This window comes from Pyxicephalus adspersus, chromosome 2 (assembly GCF_032062135.1).
Source record: "Pyxicephalus adspersus chromosome 2, UCB_Pads_2.0, whole genome shotgun sequence".
Taxonomy (NCBI): Eukaryota; Metazoa; Chordata; class Amphibia; order Anura; family Pyxicephalidae; genus Pyxicephalus; species Pyxicephalus adspersus.
Window position 1 is genome coordinate 120,241,044 of NC_092859.1, and position 24,757 is coordinate 120,265,800.

The 24,757-nt window shown below is 38.3% G+C and overlaps 1 protein-coding gene across 2 annotated transcripts in view; it reads right to left on the reverse strand.

Moving 5' to 3' along the window:
• Window positions 1–9,398, reverse strand: part of CSK (C-terminal Src kinase) — a 65,145-nt gene extending 55,747 nt beyond the window's left edge. Inside the window, exon 1 of one of the 2 annotated variants that reach the window (XM_072402187.1) lies at window positions 9,002–9,398. The gene's annotated coding sequence lies outside the window, so the exon portion shown is untranslated. Of the gene's footprint in view, window positions 1–5,553; window positions 5,934–9,001 lie in introns of those variants that run through there. The other variant, XM_072402191.1, reaches the window with a different exon arrangement.
• Window positions 9,399–24,757: the final 15,359 nt, after the last annotated feature.

Sequence of the window (24,757 nt, forward strand, 5' to 3'; positions counted from 1 at the left end):
AGTGGAGGGCAAGTGAAAATGTGCAGGGTTTCCCAAAAGCCAAGCTTATTTTTAGCATGTTTATTTTGGGTGGTGAGGGCCGAGTTAAACGTCTAACAATAGTATTAAGTATATGCAGATTTTTTATTTTAAAGGCCTTTAAAGTTTCTTTACTTTTACCAGTGAAAGTTACAGGGTAAAAAAATAATAAACTTGCACACAACATCTTCAAGTTATTTGCAAGAAACATTTACAATCTGTATACACAGGGCACCCAGCTGAATTTTAAAGCTGAGTGCATTATTTACAGATTTCTCACTTGTAAGAAACCTGCATACCCTAATTTCACTGCACACAGTCATCTTCTTTCTGTGTGCATTAAAAACTGAAGATAGAGCCCACTTAATTTCCTGCCTGATGGGCATCCTGTCACATCTAGGCTTCCTTCCCAGTTACACTGTCCCTGCCATGTCCCTTTCACTCCCTGGACTTCAGGTTTTTCTTTGGAAACTCAGCATTACATGCTAGTGTTACCACAGCTTCTCGTTTTCAGAAAGCCATGTACAGCACCCTGTCAGCCTCTCCCTCCAGCCATGACCGGCTTGCAGTAACTAGAATTTTAAAACTAGAAGGAAGGAAAGGAGGAACTAGGTAAAGCTAAAAATTAGTAAATTAAACTTCAGATGAAAAGGTAAAAGTCTGGCCAAATAAACATAAAACAACTGAAATATTCACTTCTAGCTATACCAACACGTGTCTCTATGTACTGATACTGCTCATTAGCATCTCTGCATGACGTCTCCAGAATGAACATCAGGCACCTGCTGGAGATCACCCTGATAAGTGACATGGATGGGTAAACCTCTTAACAAGGAAAAGCCAAACTCCCATTTCACAGGTAATACATTATGCAGGAAACAAATGCATAGTAATCAAGCCACAGGCAAAGTAAATCTAACCAACCTCCACATCTGTCAACAAAATGGGCAATTTTCAACATCATTGCTTGGCCAAATATCTTCATGTAGCATATGAATCTGTTAGAAATCAGCATCCATCATCCCAGTCCTTTCATAGCTAAGTGATAGTCATTGAGCCCAGTTTGCAGCACAAGCATTGACCTGGAAGGATGGGGAAGGCCATTGGAAACCCACAATATATGGCTTCTAAGATATCCTTCTGCAAATACCTCTAATAGGCTGTACAATTACACCAAATCAATGGGGTCATAAATGCAGCTTGTGCATGTGACCAAAAGGATGAATTAGATTATCTGCTAGGAGAAAAAGCAGAGCATGTTTTGTAGGGACAATTTAACCGATCACAACCTCACCATTAACCTATTTACTGCTGGGCCCTGGCTTCCATTTTTCTTAACTCAGACAGCTGGATTATTTCACTATTGATAGTTTGTAATTGACATTAAAATCCTTAAAAGCACAAAAAAATATGCCAAATACCTTTTCAACGTACAGGTTCTATGAGTTCAGTATTTAATTTGTGGGTATTTAAAATAATTTTCGAGGCTAAATTCTGCATCTATCATTTTATCTAAAATGTATGTATTTGTTCAGGTAATTTATTGGTTGAAATGTTATAGTCTGTGCTTCCCATACATTATTGTAAACATTTTTAAGGCATTTAAAGTGTTTTTTTGTAAAGTAATGTAATATTTTCCTCACTTTACCTACTCACAAATATATGAAAGGGTCTCAGTGTTAACCCAGAAATTCTTTTAATCTGGGTGGGAAGAAATTGTAGGTGGGTGGTGGCTCCTGTATTGGTATATGTATGTTTTGTTACAGAATTGAACTTTACTAGATATGTAATAAAATGGTATTAGGTTAATGCTATTTATATAAGTAGCAGCTAATAGAAATATATTACGTGGGAGATAGAGCACAGTATTAATTCCCTCCTATTGGCATTGTGAACCTGGTTGGCATAAATGTACTGATCCTGGCACGAGGGAGGGTAGCCTGGAGAGAAGTGGCCCGATAGGAAAAAGGGGGCCTGGTGATTAGTGGTTCAGTAGCGTCTTAGCTGATGATCACATCCAAGGGAAGTCACAACCAAAGTGTAAGTTATTGGTAGCTAAAGTGACCATGACAGAACAAACAGAATACTCCTAAGGTAAAAGACCATGTACTGTATCTCTTGTCTATGGCTCTATGGCTGCAAAAGAGTAAAAAATGTTACTCCACTCATCACTGAATCTTTAGTTATAAGCCTGGCAGGCAGAATCATTCCCTGCCCATTTGACAAATGAGACCTGCCAGCCATCATACTCCTGTCCAGCTGCTAGCTTTGCATTAATCCAGCACACATATTTAGCATTGCAGACTGAATGTGACTAATTACTAATAACCGGATAAGGGAGAACTTTCACAGCATCCTCAGCAAGTGTAAAGACCCAGAAACTCAATGCAAAATAGGTCCTGCCTATAACCATATACCTAAAATTGTTGTATTTATCTATTGTTTTATTCTACTAAAAACTACAATATCAGTTTTAGGGATCCAATCACTGAAATATATCTACATTGGATTGCTACTATTATAAAAGTTTTCAATAGCAGATCTAAAATAAAATTAATGACAGCAAATGGCTTATGTTGAGGATGTTTCTCTTCCAAAAAAAGAAAAATGCACCAGTGCTGACACTATCAATCAAACACAAATACCATTGTCCTGTTCATGTCACTGTGATGTGAAATACAATCTTAAGGCTGTAGTTATCTTTGACTCCAGGCTATGCATTCCAAATTATTCAGATAGAACATAACTATTTTTTTTAATTTATGTATTTTCAGTTTAAAGGAAGAATACTTTAGGTTGTCTGTTTCTTCCAATACAGAAGCCAAATAGTATTGTGGTCAATGGGACACTACAGAAAAACAGCAGAAAGTCAAATCAATATCACACAACTTAACAGAAGAACAAAGTGCACAGAGCATACCAGCAATACAAACAAACAGAAGTCTATGACAAAGAGAGGACACAATCACTTGTCAAAGAACAACGGTTTAAAGAATCCCCAAAGAAGTCTAAAGCAAATATAAATTTAGGATGCATACACATCAGATGATTTTCGTCCGATAATCGCCTCAGGGCTCGTCGTTCATGAATTCGTCCTGGTGGATCCACGAATGACAAACGATCATAATAGAAGTGAAGGGGATAGAGCGCCCAACAGAACAGGACTGTATGTACAGCAATCGCTCATGCATTGTTCAGTCCTTTGTCGTGGAAAGATCCTTTCCAACGACAATTATTGAACATGTTTACGCAGCCTAAGGCTTTGTACACACGTGCAACAAACGACTGCACGAACAAGTGCTGTACATACAACACCATTCTACTCCATAGAGAGGGAGGGAAAGACGTAGCGGCATCCAACGTCCGTGGATCCGCCAGGACGGTTGTTCGGACGATGAGCACTGTACACACACAATATTATTGACCAATATCAGCCCTGAGTCGATTATGGAACAAGGATCCAGCCTAAGAGTAATGACAATCCATCCTACAAGCCCCTTCACCAGCCCTGGTATCTGGAATTTTAGTGGTATACACCCCCAGGGAGAATATACACTGAAATCAAAGCCAGGCACTAAAATAACCCGGTGCTTAAAAATGCTGGTGAAATCACAACATCAACTTATGCTGGGCAGAAAGATGGACTGTCATGTATGAAAATATGTGCTCATGACAGCTGGATTCCTATAATAAATAAAAGGAGTGTGCAGAAATATGTCTTGGGCCCAGAATATACTAAAATGAAATTCCAGCCCCCACCAATGATGTGCACGTAGTGCTTCTGTACAATCCAGGGTGTGTCTATGGTATGGACACTGACACAGTAATGTGATCCATTCTCATAAATAAACCGCATTCATGTGCAGACACATCACTAGCAATTTTTTTCAATGAGCAGACTCCAGTTCTTTATTAGGCTGGCTATGTGATGGTTTAAATACTTCCTAACCGATAGGCTCCCACAAAAAGAAATAATACCAAATAGCCTGATGAAGCTTTCAGTTTCCTTATTCAATGTGTACTATGAGAACGTATTCCTCAAAGCAATCGCATTATTTACCTGCAATCATTGAAAATCGGAACGTTTTAATACCATTTGTGGCTTTAGGCAAGAAAGAAAATTCTTCTACATCACAGTGACAGTCGGGTTGATCTTTTGACTGCATTCAAGTAATTACATATCAAATACATAGCGGGGAGCATCTTGGTAGGACTATGTACACACGTGCAATAATTATCGTTGGAAAGGATCTTTTACAATCCCTTCCAATGATCAACGACTGCACGATGCATGAATGAGTGCTGCACACACAGCACCGTTCTGCTCTATAGAAAGAAGAGGGGGAGAACGCCAAAGGGGCACTCCGCTGTGCTCTCTTCCCCTTCACTTACATTACTATTGTTCGACCTCCATGGATCTGCCAGGACTGGCCTTTGGAGGACAAGCGCTGTACACATGCAAGATTTTTGTCCGATATGAGCCCTGAGCCGATTATAGGACAAGAACCATTGCACTTGTGTACCTAGCCTAACACAAAATATTAATCGGACTTGCAATTTGGAATACAAATGTACAGAAATAATACCAGAAACAAATAGGAGACCAGAACTGTTGCCTCTTTGTAGGTAACAAAGATGGTTTAGGTGAGTGCCTGCACCATGACAGCCCTGTGGCAGATATTTAGGGGCAGTATATTGGCTACCAGTGATCATGCATCACCTTCAATAAAAATGTCAATATTTACAATCTTGCTCATCCACATGTTTGCAAATTTAGTAAACATCAGTATTTATAGATTAGCCAACTCAGATTCAGGTTATATTTGCTAGAACAAGATTACGCATAATATCCAAATACCTGCCCAAGGTGCTTCTTACACTGTTGATGAAAACACAGGATGGTTAGGAGCCACACAGGTTAACAACCGGTTAACGCTCTTGCTGTAAGTATTTTCCTCCAGAGAAGAAAAGCAACTATGCACACAGAATAACTGCATAGTTAGGATTAGGATTAGTGCCACAAGCCACTGGAAATGCACATATTCAATTGTACCTAACTGATCCCATTCAGTTGAATGGGAGCCATTGAGAGCATGGTTGAGCCAGTAAGTGTATTAATAATATTAAACAGTATTTATAGAGCGCCAACATATTAGGCAGCGCTGTACATTAAATAGGGGTTTGCAAGTGAGAGACAAATACAATGACACAGGACAAGGAGAGGACCTAGCCCAGAAGAGCTTACACTCTAAGAGATGGGAGAAGTAGTACACAATGGGAGTTGGGAAGTACGGGATTTAAAGTGCTCTTTTAAATGTGCAGATAGACAAACAACTAGCATTTTCAGAAGGAAAGTCGTCATGACACTTTACCATATCTTTTGTGTCAAATTTACTATAAAGTAAACCTGAAATGAGGACATACAAGGCCGGCATTACTAACATCTCTACCTTAAAAATTAATTCCCTATCAAGCAGATTCAAAAATTTTTCAGTGATTTTTTTTTTCAATTTTTTTACTTTCTCAGTCACTGACCTGCAACAAGAACACAGTCTCTCTCTACTTTGTCTTTTCTGATCCAATCACTTGTAAAATCAAAAGGCAGCCAGGAACTGCTAGGCAGCTTGCATTTTCAAAAGTAGGGTTAGCAATGCACCCATAGTCCTTTCTCCATGATGGCAGATTGTTTGCAATGCAGAACATCACAATGCATGCTCGTGTGGATGTGTAGTGTGGTGTGCTGCAACATGTGCAGCCAAATTGCCTTACAGTGTTGGGGAGCTTTACAAAATGTTTGGCACTGTTGCATACATTGCATATCAAATGAGTTTCAGCCCCAAGGTTTCCTATAACTACTGCCAAGATAAAAAGCCACATAGTGCAATGAAGCTCAACCTTGGTGTAGCACTGCAAAGTAGAAAGCACAAGTGCAAACAATTATGACAACTTCTCGATAATCATAAACTATGCACAGAACCAAGATAGTATTTCTATCACACTAATTTTCTTTTTAACATGAATATCCTAAATAAACAAAAATACCATAATATACATTGCCTTAGAAGTTGGCCACATACACAATGGAATTTAATTAGGCAAAATAAAGGCTGTGAATTCCCCCAGCAATCACAGTATATTCTATACACATATCAGTGTTTGGATTGCAGATCAATAATCGTTTCATAAAGGAAAATATGCAGGTCATATCTACAGTTTCAGCCAGTTGCAATGTACACAAGCTAATATTGCAACCTGAACCTCTAAAATAAGATCTTTCAACAAGGTTTTTCAATCAACGTATTAGATATTGCTTACAACCGGCTTTAACTTATCTCTTAGTGTATAAGAATAAAAAGTACAAAGCAAGAAAACAAAAGTGATGTGTTTTATTATCTAGGTAAAGTAGGCAAACAGGTAAAAGCAGCAAAAAAATGTCAAAGTCACACCTTTAAATGACTAACTATAGAGATTTAAAGAAAGCATTGAAAACCATCCACCTGGGTGTAAAGCAGAAACTGTCATTATAGAATAGGCCGATAATCTGTGTTCATCTATGACATCCTCTAACAATGATCCTTCAGAGGATGTTACAGGTTCCTTAAGAAATGAGAAAAAAAAAGTGACACCAATGATCTCTTTGGCTCTCTGTAAGGGTGACATTCATCCCACTGACCACCACACTAATATACTGTGAGCAGTGGATATAGTAACTATACCAGGGGTTCCCGCGAACCTGAAAGGTATTTCAAGAGTTACCCCATATTAAAAAGTCAAAAAACACCGACCTAAAACCTGAGTTTCATGTGGGGATCTAGACACCAGTCTAACATTTGCTATTTTATAGAACTAAAAATGAAGATTCCCTTTACTGGAAAATGTAAATAAAGATGGCAGCCCCTACTAGAACCATAGTAATTTGGATCTTTATGCAAAATTCTAGACTAGAGGTCAGCAAACTTTTTTGACCACTAGGCCATTTCAGGGGTAGGCAGGAGCACACTAGGCCCGGCTCTCTCTGGAGTAATGCCCTAACTGCCCTAATTGCTCTGCCCCCCACCAGGAACCCCCCTGAAGGGAAATCCCTCTCCTCTGCAATGCATAAGGAGTAGAGGGAATGTTCCCTATTTACAGCAGCTGGCGTTAACACTTCCCTCTCCGCATGCGGCTCCGGTAGTTTGTTCCAGGTCCACCGCAGAATGCTGGCCGGGAACAAACCACCGGCTAGGCCGTATCTGGAGGCCAGAGTTTGCTGACCCCTGTTCTAGACAGTTCCCAAGCCTTACAGCTTTTTGATAACCATAGAATGGCATCTTGGTGTATGGGAGGGAGTTCTAATGCAATAATTCCCTTAAAGATGAGGTTGCCAATTAGTCAATCTCTACAGAAGAGAAGCGTCAAATATCCACATACTGAATTTAAAACACTTATACGCCTTCTATACACAGACACATACATATATATATATATATATATATTTTTTTTTTTTTTTTTTTTTTTTTTTAATCAAGCCACACTCAGAATTTTTTTTTATGTTTACAGAATAAAATGGATCGACCTAGAGTAAAGATGGCAACAAAAAGCCAAAGTGGTTCCTGAGATTCAAGGGATCATAGTGAAGAAGAAGTGGTTGGTGAAGTTTTGTAAAATAATAATGTACTTGCATCAAACACTGATTATCAGAACCTATATTTAATGCAGCCTGGTTATTTTGACAGAATAAATACCGGTCCAATATTACAAGCCATGGGATAAATTTACAAAATATATAAGAACAAGCGTGTGCACACACTGACTACATACAAGCGATTCAGCAAAATTCAACTTACTATGCAAGAATCAAACCATAACATTTTTTTTTAGATTTTTCATTTACTATTGCTGCAAAGATGTTCTAGCATGCTGAAAATTCTCCCAAACCAATCATTACTTTTCTTCAAGAAGTAACCTTTTGCAATGTAAACATCAAGAAGAACCACTGAAGGTCCAGTGGCAGGATTAGGTCACCTGCTCCCCAAGTGCTTGGTGGTATACAGATACCCCAACAATATAAAAGTTGCCAGGTTCATAGAATCAATGCCGTGTAATCCACATGGAGGTCTATACGGCAGATATCCAGATTGATCACCATTGTGACTGCAGCCCCCAACAAAACCCAGCTCTGTAATCCTAGCTAGCAGCAAGATTCTCTAAGACCCAATGCAGGTTAGAAAATGAAAGGGAGAATGTGGTGACGAATCTTCGCCAAGTCTCCTGCATACATGGAGCTAATTACTAAAAGCACTTTAAGCACAGAATAGCTCACCGGGGTAAAACAAACCAGTCCCAACAAGCCCTCCTAAACCAATGGGTGTCAAACCTATGGGTGTCAGTCACGTAAATGTATGTACTTAAAATGCCATCGACATGCCGAGCGCTGACATGCAGGGTGTTGTATCAGATATGGAAATAAAAACACAACACCGGGCAAAGTAATGCGGGCACCCAGACTGGCATCCATGAGTACAAACCTTCTTAATGGGCGACGCAGAAATGTCTCTTACTTACAATGCTAACGGAGAAAACATAGGAAGGGTTGGCATTAAAGCAAATGTTTTCTGTAATAATCCTCCAACAATATCACAAAACACAAATATAGAAGAATAATGTTTCAATGATTTTTAGAACTGACCAGTCACATGGCTAAAATAAAAGCTTCTCATCCATGTGCTTTGTAAATGTCATACTACTAAGATATGAGATCATACTACAAAAAGACAAGACAGTCCTTGCTTTGATTAATGGTCATAGTTGCAATAGGGGACAGCAAAGCTAATGTACACTGGGTATTGCAGACAAATAATGATTTGTTTTTGTGACACATAAATGTGTGGAGGTTGTGATGAGAATAATGTGAAATGAAGTGCAGATGATGTTGGCAGAAGATGCTGAATAAAGTAGGGCAGGCAGGAGGAGCACAGATGTCATACAATGGACACACAATTACCTGCAGGTACAGATGTCCAGGGTCTTCCATTGATTCAGGCCAGGTACAGGCTGGAGGGGTGCAGGCAGGAATTGGGGTGACACCAGGGGGTGCAGGGGGGATTTGGGGGGCTGCAGGCAATGTGCTCAGGGGTGGCTGCTCTTCCTGTCCTAAGGGGCGTGCAGGCAATTCCTGATAATACCACACAAAAAGAGATGCAGCTTCTAAATGGCAAGCCAGGGAGAATTATCAGACATGTAATATTAGGGTGCTATAGACATAGAATGGCCGAACTCGCCGGGGAACAGAGGAGTGGAACCCGCCGCTACTTCAGATAATCAAGAAAAGGCCTCCGTTCCGCTTAGTTGTCTCCGCGGCCCTGACAGAGGAAACGGTGCTGGGTCCAGGCTAAGCACTGCGCATGCGCGAACAGAGCACGGGTCCAGGGCGTGAGCCGCTCCGCCTTTCACCGCCATATTGTGGCTGGCAGAGTAGAGTCGTTCGTTCGACTGTCTGACGTAGGTGAATGGCGACGTTTATTACGTACGTGATGTGTTTAGAGGCAATCCCAAATGTGGGGAAGCATATATTTGTGCTGGTTTTAATGGTGGAAAGATAAACGTTGGAAATAGGAAGGAAAAAAAATCCCACATTTCTTACAAACATGTGCAAATTTATATGTCAGCTACATATATATATATATATATATATATATATATAAGTTATATTATTATTACACAGTATTTATATAGCACCGACATGTTAAGCAGCGCTGTACAAAGTCCATAGTCCTGTCATTTGTCATTATTTAAGTCTAAGGTCAATTTTGGGCGAAAGCCAAATAACCTATTGGAGTGTAAGAGGAAACCCACATAAACAGGGGGAGAACCTGAAAACTCCATGCAGATAGTGTCCTGGCCAACATTCAAACCTGGGACCAGCGCTGCCACTGAGCCACCATGCTGCCAATATTTATATAATAAAAAGGAACTAAACCCAGGTGGATTTCCATGTCTGTATGCCATGTTTTTCACTTCCAGACAATCTTTGGCTATCTTGATTGGCCATGCTGGTATGACGTAACTCCTGCACAGGTATTTAGGAGAGTTCATACCAGCATACACAAAGGAAGCCAGGAATACTGGGTTTCCCTAGCAACCAAATTTGACACTGGGTATAAGGCTACATACACACATGCAATAATTGTCATTAGAAAAAAATAATGACAGATCAACGATTATTCACAATTATTTTTAACGATCGTATAGTGCAGGATTCTGTACATGCTCTAAAGTTCAAATAAAATCTCCCAATAAGGTGCACACACTAAATTATGATTATTATTATTATTATTATTATTATTATACAGTATTTATATAGTGCCATCATATTACGCAGCGCTGTACATAGTCCATAGTCGTGTCACTATCAAGCGATGATGATCAAGCGATGCAGGAAGTGACGTGTACAGGAGAAAGTATACCGCAGAACCATCCACATTCACTACACACTGTAAACACAATAGATAGTGAACAATCATCGCCCAAACAGATCCGCCAGGACGGTCGTTCGTTTTCAGTGATGTTCCTCGTTCATCGGCATTGTTGGCCTGGCGTTGTGCACTTTTTTTTGTTAACGATTATCGAACAATTGGTCTTAATTCAACGTAGCCTTATGATGATTTTTATTAAATATTATTATTATTATTATTATTATTATTAATAATAATAAACAGTATTTATATAGTGCCAACATATTACGCAGCATTGTACATTAAATAGGCATGCGCAGTTCAGCTTTTTGCCAGCAACCCGGAGTGATCAGGCAGGTAAGACACATTATTGCAGAAAGAATGTTGCCTGCCTCTTACAGCGACAATGCTGCTATTCAGGGTCCCCTGTATTTTCACCCTACCTGATGACTCCCTACTTTCTAACTTACCAATAAGGGACACCCTATTCTACAACACTGATTTAAATGATTTACATCTGTATGTATTGACCTATGCAAAGAATCCTGAGGTCTGAGATTGTTTGGGCAGAGCAGTTGCCTGGTGGACAGTCCCTGATTAATCTATTGACATCAAGACAAGTTCTATGATGGATACAAATTTGATCAGCAAAGACATTAGGACCAATTTCTGGCGCTGGCCATATGACTGGGTATCAGAATCATGCTGGATTTCCATTACTACAAGAACAGGAAGATCTAGGCACAATAATATATACAGCATATTGATCCCTACCTCCATAAAGCCAATGCATACCTTCCAAATAGTGAGAGGCACACAAACTATCACAACATTTTTACATTATATAAAAGGCATTTAAGACAGAATGCGAAACCCAGAGCCTCCTGGGGTATATATGACACATATTCCAGAAGGCTTCAGGCTGCGGGCTTGTGCTCCCTCAATGTTCCCTCAACGTAAAAAAAAAAAAAACATTTTACATTTTCATTTTCAGGAGGCCTGTGCAGTGCAAGATTGGGTGATGTAAGAACGTGAAAGGTGACTCCAGAAGATGGTGATGCCTGCTAGATCGTCTGCGCTGGAAAAAAAAAGAAATCCAGGACAGTGCAGGACCAAATGTAATTGTATTGTGGATGTATTAAGTTAAGGTGACATGTTTTTTTTTAATGAAATTTCCACTTTAATACAAAATATGTAGGAAAAGGACATGTACCATATACCATAAGCCCAGATACATGCACCTCAATAAATAGCGCAAGCAATACTTATAGTGGAAGAGTGAAATTATGGGTGAAAGTAATTTAACCCACTTTATCTTTAAACAACAAATGTTTAGGAGGTCGCTACATCAGACCAAGAAGGATTTGGTAGCAAATGAGAGCTTTGTGCCCAAGGTGTGGAGTATGCGGTATGCTGTAGTGTAAAGGGATTGATGTCCTGAGTAATCTCTGCACTTGCATGCATACACCAGGAGTTCCATGATGTACACAGTGCTAGAAGCTAAAAATCAGGACCAACAATTTGGGTTTACTAATACTTGAACCAAAGAAGTGTTTGGATCCAAACTAATTTGAAAGTGTCAATTAACTGAGTAGGGATAGGTTAGCATTCTGGTAATGATTTTACTGCCATCTTTAGCGCTAATATAGGGATTTAACTTACTGTGCTATGAATTTGCCAGACAGAAAATAAAAAAATCTGTTACAGGGACACAGGCACAACAAAACAAGGTAAAAAAAAAATCTGCTCCCGTGCGATATACAGGAGACTATGGGTTCGATATACAGGAGTCTTATGTATGCCAGAACCATAGAGAAATACACCAGCATTACAATACCTATGCCTGGATATACATACAAGTAGGTTTTACCCTCACTTTTTATGTAGTAAAACAATTGTCAATGGGACAGTAAGGAGAACATCTCTCTCTTAACAGAACCTCCAGATAGAAGGCAGATGCATTTCCCCATACACACTTTGTCACAAAACCATTATATATAGAACCAGGCTCTGGATATTGTAAAAAAAACTAAAGAGGCTGTAGAGAAAAGTTAAGGCCCCTGGGATTATATTGTTGTTTTTCAGAGTTATTGCTGGAAGAGTGAGAAGTGAAGAGTGCATTTTTATGTAAAATGTACAAGGCACCCCTTTGGATTGTAAGCTTTTTTTTTTCTAACAGGGTCCTCTCCAGTATTGGGAAGAAGCTGTAGGTGGGTGGTGGCCCGAATATTGTGACCCAATTTTTTAAGTAACCCTGCGAAACAGCTGGGTGATTACTAAAAAGTGCCGAGTGGTGCGCCTGGCTAAAAGGAGCTGGGGAGAACCCTGCTCTTCTCCACTTGTGTCTGTTTGTATCTGTCTGTAACTTGCAACCCAATTTTAATGTACTGCAGTCCATAAAATGTTGTAATTTTAACAATAAACTTTAATAAAAAATAATAATAGGGCTGTCTTTTTATTACTTGTGACTGGAGTATTTCTATAAAATAAGCACAGAAATGTTTCCTAAAATATTTTCTTTAAATACTTATATTTATTTTTCTACATAATCACCAGGTAACTCTATATAGGGGGGGGTGCTGAGAAGTTCTGCAAAAAAGGATCAACTTACACAGCGTTCGTTTTAATTTCCTCCTTCAGCTGGTCCGGGAGGTTAGCATAATACTGTCAGGTGATACTAGAGCCCTGAGGTAGGTAGTTCACCAACAGAATACCGTATTTGTCCTAGAAAATGGATGCCATGAGACGCAAGAAAACGGACACATTTTGGCAGATTTCTAGGTTCGGACTTCTTCGGCCGCGTGGACACGCTGTGGCGCCATTCCTTTGACTGGTTTCAGGATCATAGATGTGGAGCCAGGTTTCATCCTCAGTCACTACCTAGCCAAAAAGTCCTGTGCAGCTTCAAAATGGGCCAAAACAGCTTTGGATGCTTCAACTTCCTTCTTCTGATCACTGTTCAAACATTTCGGCACCCACTTCGCTGAAAGCTTGCACATGTCTGGGATAGTGGTAATAACAAACCCAACACGCTCCCCTGAGATGTCAAGTATCTGGGCTATCTTTTTTGCAGATATTCGCCGGTCCTCAATAATCAGCTCATGGACAGCATCGCAGGTTGCCGGGCCAGTTGAGGTTGGGGGCGCCCACTCATCTTCAACAGTGAAATGCTCAGTCTTGAAACAAAATATTCAGGTTTTGACAGTGCTGTAGGAAGGACACTTCTCCCCCAGTGTTTGTGACATCTCAGTGTGAATGTCCTTTGCTTGCTCTTCCTGGAGAAACAAAACTCCATGACGGCCTGTAACTCCAACAGCGTGAAACTTGCTTGTGCTTCTGCCATCACAGCTTCTCACTAAAAGAAAAAACAGTTTCAAGAATCGCAAAGACCTGATATTTACACAGTTACCTACTAAGATATTAGGCTGTCATATGCCCCCACACTCACAGTAGAAGGACTCTTTCCTGACAACACTCTCAGTTACTTCACTGGGTGCATAGTGGTGTCCACAAAAGTATTCCAGATTTGGAAAAAGATAGTATATGCATAGAAGAGATTTTGCTTATGCTTGCTGAATTGCTTTAGTTTATATTTGAATCCAAGAAACCCATTGCGCACAAACATTCGGCCTTCCAGGAATAGGAATAATGAGATACACCTCCTAGATTGTAAGCTCTTTGGGGCAGAGTCCTCTCCTCCTGTGTCACTGTCTGTATTTGTCTATCATTTGCAACCCCTATTTAATATACAGCACTGCGTAATATGTTTCCGCTATATAAATCCTGTTTGTTAATAAAAATAATAATAATAATAATAATAATACACATGCACAAATTAACAATGACATCTTTACATTTTTGGCTTACCTATACAGTATATATAGCAACACAATTGTACTGCTTTCATTCATATATGATCTTTAATTGTAGCAACATCTTCTGTGGGAAATCGTTTACAATATATTGCCTAAATCATACTGATGGGTGTCCACCCTGTTTCCCGCGAAAAAAAGACAGTGTCTTCTATTAATTTTTTTAGCTTTTTTCAGGGGATGTCTTATTTTTGTATGAACAACAATTGACATTTATTCAAATGAAAAAATTGTCAATACATGTGAGTGTTCAGGGAGCTGTATATGTCAGTTATATTATACAAATTATACATTTACATTGTTAGCATTGTTTGTGCTGTAATAGGATAATATCACAGTTTACAGGGGACTGTTCAGCTTGAAGGTATAGTAGTTGTTATTGGTGTCATGGTGATCCTGCGCTCACTTGCAGCAGATCTTTGGACTTTTATAGTTTTAGACTGGGGTAGGGTTAGAACCTAGGCACTATTTTAATGGACTTTTTTTTATGAACTGTAGCTTATTTTCGGGGTAGGGCTTATATTTTGAGCATCCCCAAAAGTACGGAAAAAATCATGTTAGGGTTTTTATTTCAGGGTAGGTCTTATTTTCTGGGGAAAACAGTAGTAGCTAAACAACCATTTTAACCTCCCAACCGCTAACCCCGTACTTTTTCGTGCAAAAAATATTTGCAACTGTCGATAACCCCGTACTTTTTCGTCTATATTAAAATCTCACTTACCTGGTCCCGCTGTGCTCATCCAGCGTCGGGTCCGTGTTCCAGCGATGTCCTCCAGCGTCGATCTCCCTCTCCAGCGTCGGGTGCCGTCTCCTATACCAGCGGGACCGGTAAGATGCCGGCCGGCGGACCACAAGATGCCGGCCGGCTTCCTACCTGGTCCCGCTGATCGTCCCACGTCGTTCTCCGTCCAGCGTCGGGTGCTTCTAACACAAGAAGCCGGCCGGCGGAGAAAAAAAAAGCCGACCGGCTTCTTGTGCGTGCGTGATGACGTCGGCGCGTGTGCGGGAAATTCAAATTCAAACTCATTCATTCATTTTGTATTGGATTGAATACAAACTCCCGTATCCAATCCAATACAAAATAATTAAAAATAAATACAAAGTATGTATTTTGAATTGGATTGGATACAGGAGTTTGTATTCAATCTAATACATAATGAGAGTTTGAATTTTGTTCTCATTTTGTATTGGATTGAATACAAAGTCCTGCATCCAATCCAATACAAAATAATAGAAAATATATTTATGTGGTTTTGTCTATAGGTATGTGACGGACACTAGGGAGGTGTTTTAGAAAAATATATTACTATACAGTATACCGAATTATCGCATTTTCAGTATTGGATTGAATACAAACTCCTGTATCCAATCCAATACAAAATAATAGAAAATATATTTATGTGGTTTTGTCTATAGGTATGTGACGGACACTAGGGAGGTGTTTTAGAAAAATATATTACTGTACATTATACCGAATTATCGCATTATCAGTATTGGATTGAATACAAAGTCCTGTATCCAATCCAATACAAAATAATAGAAAATATATTTATGTCTTTTTGTCTATAGGTATGTGACGTTGGACGGTTGGACACTAGGGAGGTGATTTAGAAAAATATATTACTATACAGTATACCGAATTATCGCATTTTCAGTATTTTTCATTTATTTATGTATTCTTGTTTAAGCTGATTTTTGTGTTTTTCCTTTAATTTTATTAAAAGTAATTTTTTTTTTTTTACATGATTGTGTGTTTCAAACATTTTTTATATTCATTATATCTACTAGACCCCTATTCGGACATATTTCTGTAAGTTACAGGTCTACAATTTAAAAAAAAAAATTTCATGAAAACCTGTAAGGCTTTTGGTACAGAAATCTAGACCTCAGTGTAACGCTCAGGTGGTTAATAACCTGCTACCACCTATAATAATAGTAGAGAACCTACACAATATATATTTGCTTGTTGTATATCAGTGCTGCCACCTTTTGGTAAAATATGAAAGTGATAGAATTTCTTTTCATTCATCCTTTGTACAAACTTTGCTTCCTTAATAGGTTATTGCCCTAGTTTTAGAGTGGGGAATTTCTGCTGATCTTGAAAATTATATACAAGTTAATACAAATAAAGAGAATGAAAAAGAGTAAAATTTCTACAATCTGTTTTTCTTCCCATTCGACTATTGGAATGGAATAGAATAGTGGCTACGTAATAAGTATTATGGGACTCTCATACATATATATATATATATATATATATATATATATGACTCTTTTAAATGTGCAGAAAGTAGGAGCAAGCCGAAAAGAACTATCAAGACCATTCCAGAGAGTCGGGGCTGCTCTAGAGAAGACTTGGAGCCGTGCATGTGACAAGGTAATGAGTGAGGAAGTCAGTAGTAGGAGCAAAGACAGCAGCTAGGGGTGTATTTGTAAGAAATGTAGGTAGCTTTTCAACAAACCTTCTCCAAGACTTTTTTTTCTGGTCCTGGCTCTCCTAGGACAGTATAAAACATGCCTATTATCTAAACTATATTTTTATTAGGTCAAAACCAAGACACAGTCCTAATTTATCAGTATTTTTTTTTTCAAGTTAATTAACAAGAGAAAAAGACAACTTTCTCCCTCTCCGATTATGATTTATCTCAGGGCACATTTCAGTACAGTGTCCAACACCACCAGGCTTACATTCAAGAAGGATGGTGTTCTAGTTTAGGAGTTCAAGGCAAGTCTTCACTGCCAATACATTGGAGAAGTCCATTGGCTCAACACTATAGAGTATTGATCTCTGTGGTGAAGTGGGGCCCTTAGAAGCCTAAATCTTTCCTAACATCTTAGATGGAACTCACTGCTTATTGACCTCTGTGGAAGGCAATAGCCACACCTCCTATTCCTAATCCACTGCTGCTACAGTCACTAGTTACCAAGAATGAAGTGCACAGTGCATGGATTTGATTGAGAAGAGCTAGTACATCTTTACCCATCTTGTTTTAACATTATGGAATTGAGGGAAACTTTTCTAGTCTTCATAACCCTTGCTCATCCAGTTGGGGCATATCTGTTATCTTCTAAATAAATAGTTGAAAGGCAGTCTCTTATTATGTTGATAGACGAGAGAGAACACACCATTGAATTAAAGTGAACAAAGTTTGCACCCTGATAGATTATGCAGAAGAAATATAGAGCAGCCTTTCTAGTTTTCACAGTCCTTGCTTATCTATGCACGCCAATGCATAATGCTCCAGGAAACAGCTGAAGAGCAGTCTCCTATATCCACTGACAAAAGGAAACTCTCCTGCAAAGTCTACTGAGTAAAGTTTTCTTAGTGATGGATTAGGCAGAAAAAAATTATACATTATACATTAAGTGGGTCTGACTTTTAGCTACAATGCAGTTAGCAGCCAGACTGTTTTTTCTGCTTTTAATAACCAGGTCACAGAGGAAACTGAAATGCATCATTATATTGCTTTTCACCCTACACGCCTTAGTTCCTGCTACTTTTGCTGCTGGCTTCTCTGATAAAACTTCTAGTTAATTAAAGTCATCTTGTAGGGTTCTCTACTGCATCCTATTTCTGAGCAATATCTATGATCCTGTTCCATTAGGTATAATATAATAGTCTCAATGCCATAAAGGTCCTGGTTTCAATAATTTCTGACCCAATGTTCTAAAGTTCACATATTCCATCAGTCTGTCTCACAAAAACAAAGTTGTGTGCAGCGGATAAGCTGCTTTTTTAGTTACCTGTGTTCTTTTTATTATTTATACATTTGGTTCTTTAAATCCAGAACCAAATTAAGAACATACTAGGCCCCCTTACAGGGAAACAAATAACTGGGCATGTCAAACATCACTATAACACAAATAATGGATACTTTACAGGAGTTTAGCTAAGTAAATTTGTTATGAGAAAAAATGCCTTTTTATTAGTGATGAGTAGAGCTTCTTTCACACTCACAGATTTGTGTAGTCATTATACTACAACACACAACTAGTTGTGTTTGTTCTGACGCTGACCCTATTGATTATAATGAATAATGCAGCACACAAAATGGACAGAAATTTATGCATCTATGTGTTGTAACATTGCACTGCAGTGCATCACGTATCATCAGTCAGGCAGTAACAGTCAGGTGCTTCTAATCAAATGTACTTGGTTACCTATTTTATCACCAATTATGACTGCCTCTATAAAAGCAGAAGTTCGTCAGTTTGCTAGGTGTATGTTAACACAATACAAATATAGGAAGACATCAGCAATGATCTTACAGAAGCAGGAAAAAAATTAGAAGAATTCCATGTAGGAGGATAACATTGTCAATTTAGGTGAATCTAAACAGTGCCAAGCCTTATATTTGCAATGTATGAAAGAAAAAAGAGGAAGAAAGGAGAGAAGGCTTTTGGAGGCACTAAGTTTTTAGCTGACGACTGACAGGCTGCCCCCCTTTTTCTCCCATCTCTCCCTTTTGTCACTATTATTCCTTATGACTGAATTTTCTGGTAGTGAACCAGCCCTAAAATAGGCCGAGACTCACATACTATGATAAAATATCCCATCAGGTATCTCCTTACTATAATATAGCGCTCTCCTCTGGAGTAAAGCTAACTTTAAACCACAAACACCTTATTCTGTGTATGGCCAAAAAAACAATTCCAGGAAGGATCTCAATTAACTCTTGGTGTGCTGGCCGGATTCACCAAATAATACTATACAAGTAATATCAGTTTATTACCACATGCAACCAACATAGATTAATCAGTTTGATTCCCTCTTCATACGATCCCAATCTTTTCAGCCACATGTGCGTTCATGGGACCTAAATTTCCACAATCTCCTGAGGAAGCCAAAAGGCAAAACACGTTTGGAAAGAGATATTTCAAGTCCTTGTTAAAAATTTTGATCCATTTCAGACACCAATTTAGGCCTCTTTTTTTGACAGAATTATGTTGACGATGTATTGAAAAAACATAAATCCTCTCTTTTTTCTTTAATATCTTACAGAAGCAATTGTTGCTGCCCATCAATGTAGGGAGGAGTATAATTTCCATTTCCAAACAATTTGAAATCCATCATTCTACAGGGTGGAAGAATATTCACTTTGAAAAACTTTTAAGACAGTTGCTACTCTTGCCAGACATGGATGTTCTAGCATATTCACCCCCAATATCAAACTGTCTAATGCTCAGAATAACTGGAAAAAAAAACAATAGCTCCATCTCTATTGGGTTTTCCGTGGCAGTAATATTATTATTATTAATAATAATAATAATAATAATAATAATAGGAAGAATAATGGGATTTCTATAGCACCAACATATGACGCAGTGCTGTACATTAAATAGGGGTTGCAAATGACAGACAGATGCAGTGACACAGGAGGAGGAGGGGACCCTGCCCCGAAGAGTTTATAATCTAAGAGGAGGGAGAAGTATAACACAATAGAAGGGGAGATATGGAATGGCGGGAAGTAGTGAGGGTTTAAAGAAACAGAAGAAAACGGGTTAGATTTGCAAGATTGAACAAGCCACAAGACTTCTGGAACATCGTTCTTTAAACATACAAGACCAGTGGAGATATTTGGCCATAATGCACTGTGCCACATTTGGTAAAAAAAAAGTCAAATGAAAGGGCACAGCAGCTGCAACTGGGACATGCAACTGGACAATGATCCCAAGCAAACCTACAACAGAATGGCTTATAAAGGAAAAGATTAAAATGTTGCAATGGCCCAGTCTAAGTCCAGACTTCAATCAGACGTAAATTCTGTGGTGGGTCCTTAAAAGAGCTGAATGCATGTAAAGCTTCATGAGCTGAAGCAATGTTTTAATGAAGAATGAGCCAAAACTCATCCCCAATGATATTAGAGAGTCATACAAAAGTCATACAAAAAACAATTTAGCAGTTATTGCTGCTAAAGGTGGTTCTACAAGCTACAATCATAGGCGTGGAAGACTTAAAATATGTTAGAACCTGCTAGGACCAGATGATTTATTTTACCGTATGTCCTGACATGCAAAACTATAAATTTAAAGAGCATACATTCCTTTTTGTCTTTTTTTCAAGATTGTATATATAACAACAGGGTCTAAATATCCAAATAAGTGAAGTATGCAGAACCTAGCACAATAGACTGAGTATTTAATATAATAAAAGGAGAGGAATAAAAGAACACTGAAGTATAGGGAATGGGGGGAATCTCCTTGAATAGTCATGATGAAGAGCGGGGGATAAGCAGGAGCTTGGGACAGCAGCTCTGCAGATGTCGGAGCATCACTTGCTCTATATTGTTGTGAATCCAGAAGAGGGATTTCAGACAGTGCCCTAGAACAAAACAAAACTGTTGAATTGTACATGGGATTGTTCTGACATCCCTCTCCCTGGCTACATGTTTCCTTTCCCTGGCAATCAAGGTGGCGGGCCTGCTCTGCCTTACTGTTTACCTAGGCCAGTCACATTTTTAAATTTCAGTGCAGGTTCAATGATGTGCTGTGCAACCCCTCAGCTTACACAGAGCAAAGGAATAGACACTACTTCTCCATAACTACTTTATTTGTCTGTATTTATTATCACCCATTTTAGAAGTTTCAAGGCAATAGCGCCCTTTATAGACCTTACATTAATTAATTATAATGAAGTAAAACATAAACATTGGTGTACATATACTGACTATGGTGAAACTGTCATAAAAAGCTGTAATGAGAAGCTGTTAAATGACTTCCATTTATCAGTCAAGAAGTACAGGGGGGTCATTGGAGAGTCTATGGATATATCAAGAACTATATAAATCCCCTGTTTTAAATATTTTTTCCACCTGTGTTTCTTTTTACATAGAGAATTCATCCCACGCTATTCTAAAGACATGCATCAATTTGTCCCTAAAATCAGTCAAATTGTGAGGATTTGGATCAAGCCATTTATGCAAAATTGTTTTTTGGCCACCAGGGATATGATGGAAAGGAGATTTTTGCTATTCATAGTGGCCTTTGGTGGACTGAGAGCGCCAAAGATTGCCCAGTGTGGAGATAGCGAGGTGGAGTTACCTAGAGGGGTGACAGAGTAGCTGACTACTAGTCTCCAGAATTTTTTAATATGGAATCATTTACTGCATTTGGGACAGATGGGGTGAGGCTGAACCCCATTTATCTGCAACATTTTAAATACAATATAATGCTATTTAACCATTGTTATCACAGTAACCATAATCAGCTCTAGATAGTTCCTTCTTTCCCTTTATCTCCCTATTCTATTTTATTTTTATCATTTGTTTCAAGGAAAGGTACACCTTATATTTTACAAATAACTTCAAGACTACACGAATCAAGAGCAAGAGAACAAGATCATTTTATTGTGATTTACAAAGGATGTCCTATCAAATTAAATAAGGTCTACAAAACAACGTTTCAAGGAAGCTTGTCTTCTAAAAAAATGTGTGTATTACTTTGTTGTCTTAGGTTATTGCAAATAGGTAACGGCAATAAATGCAAAGTACAATTGCAAAGTTTTACAGTATAAAAAGGTTTAAGATAGAAATCTAGCAATTGTCCTGGTTCATAAAGGGTGTGCTAGTATGAAAACTGAAGTGGTTAACCATTATTGTTCTCAGTTTTAATAATCTTTTTTTAAAATGCATTTTACCACAATGCACCTGCAGAAAAATGGATTTGTAAAGGAAAAGACAAAATTATTTTGCACAAAATGCAACTTAAATATACAGTGTAGCTGGTAGTAAATAAAGGAAAGTAGAGGTAGATATTGGAATTATTAAACTCATTGGTTTACAAATGTCCACCATTGTCAGTGATGCACACATGAATATAAAGTGGAATAAGCACAGTATTACTTTCTATAGACCTTATGAGGAACATTTATTAATATGACTGTATAGTAGAGACATCTATTGGTTATATAGACATTCCACAGTGCAATATATCTACACGATTTGCACAATCTAGTACAGGGGTCAGCAAACTCCGGCCTTCAGGCCAGATACGGCCTAGTCGGTAGTTCGTTCCCGTAGGAACTACCGGAGCCACCAGAGCTTCGGAGCCACCTCCTTGCTGTTGCTCCCCTATTTACAGCAGCCAGCGTTCATATTCCGCTGCCTTGGTAAATAGGGAAAGCTCCCTGAAGGTAAATCCCTCTCATCCGCAATGCATACGGAGGAGAGGGATTTCACTTCAGAGGGCGTTCCCTAGTGGTGGGTGGAGCCATTAGGGCGGGATTTAGACCCTGGCCTAATGTACTCCCGCCCACCCCATAAATGGCCATAAAAGTTTGCTGACCCCTGTTCTAGTATGATCTGGCTGAATATGTACAATGTTTTGTTTTATTAATTCATGCATTATATCATCTCATGACCCCTGTACATTCAGTTGTTATCAGTGGACAAGAACGTGAAATCTATAGCAAGCGCAACACATGCAAGTCATTTACTGCTCTATGCAAAACTAATTGCAATGACCTTGTTCATAAAAGTAAAATTTTACCAAAACCCATTCGAAATGCATTCTTATTTTTGTATAAGTCACAATACAGTTTATAAAAAAGTAGCATTCATATCGTATTAGCCAATTTTATTTTAATTTGTGTAGACTGAACGAGAGGGCATTCAATCCAGATGTGACTCTTTTCTTAAAAAAAAGAAACCCAGTGTATTTCAGAGTGATATTAAAATCCCCCTTCATCAGGGCAGGAAACAGCAAGTGATGTAAACTTCTCCATATCAATATCTATATAAATATTAAGCAAAGTAATATTCTGTAAACTTTAAAAAGTACCCCATAAGATACTTCTAGGTCTAAAAATATACATGGGAGTCATACTTCACTGTATATAAAACATGCAGATATGGATAGATATCTCTAATGTATAATACAAGTAATGTGTAATACAAGAAAACATGTATATGGAAAAAATATTATTAGAAAATGTAAAGTTGTTACTGTTCATTTTTGTACTGAAGGGATCAATGAGAGATTTATGACCTAATGCTTTATTCTATTTAAAAAAAAGGGGAGGAATAATAATAGAATTGTCCTATTTAAACCCCAAGGGGATGAATAGCAGAATTGTCAGCTGTCAGGGCTTTAGGCTTTTTCTATAACTGGGTAGGCTTGGCATAAATAAATATAGAGGGAAAAAGGAAGAATTCATTTTCCAGCAGTTTGAAAATATCCTTTGTTCTAACTCTAACCCATAGTAGCCTATGTTATGCTCTGCATGATCTGAAATGAAGTGTTATCTTTCTATTTGGACACCAGAAGGGCCACTGATGCACTTTCTTCCTTTCCACTTCTTATTACTATTATTATTTATAAAAAACAACCCAAGATCAGGAACACAATAGCATACCAGATCAAACTGTATCATAGGCATGGTAAGAGAATCCTTACAAAAATAAAATATTTCACCCAAATATGAGCTAATCCCACAAATGTCACAGTACATGTATGACCACAGCTGTAAGAAGATGGCCGGACCTGCAGTCCACTATGCGCTGGAAAAGGCTGGCCTGCAAACCACTGGACTTGGTTTCTGGAGGGATTGACGGATTTACACTTGTAAAGTGTTTTTGTTTTTTTTTAAAGTTTGGTTTAGGTGTCAGGTTATAAATTAAGAGCTAGGGTTTATACTAGGTATTAAGGTAAACGTTTAGGCTTCATTTCGCTGAAGGGTTAAAGCTGAACATTTGGTAACAGCTGAGTAAAATACATATATAGGAAGAGGACCAGGTGAGGATGCCAGTACTGGCAAGGGAACAAGGAGAGGTGAGTTTATTTTTTTTTTAAATTGCAATCAGGTAAGTAAGTTTATTTTTTTGCAGTTATAACATAGCCTGTTCCTTATGCAATATAGAATCTGCCTACTCACAATTTTTTTTAACAAGTTCTGCTTACACAAAATGACACAATTTGGGGTCCCAAGCTGCTGCTGAGTTTCATGTTATAGAGCACTTACCACCACTACATATTCCCCCTCCTATTGTGTGTTACTTCCTCCACCTCCTAGATTGTAAGCTCTTCGGAGCAGGGTCCTCTCTTCCTCTTGTGTCACTGTTTGTTTCTGTCAGTCATTTGCTACCCCTATTTAATGTACAAAGCTGCATAATATATTGGCACTATATAAATACTGTTTATTATTATTATTACTATTATCAATAATAATAATAATAATAAAAATAAAAATAATAAAAATAAAAAAGAATAGTTATAACACCAACCATATGTGCTACACATTCTACAATTACAGTACACGTGTCATGCATAGTTTATTCCAGTAGAGGGCAGTCTTGCTCATTAGTTATGTTGTGTTGATGAACTAGTTTGAAGTTGATAGATACGGTAACTAATTGCTGAATTAGTTATCTATCAACTTCAAACTAAAGCTACGTACACACTTCCAATTATTATCGTTGGAAAACGAACGACGAACGT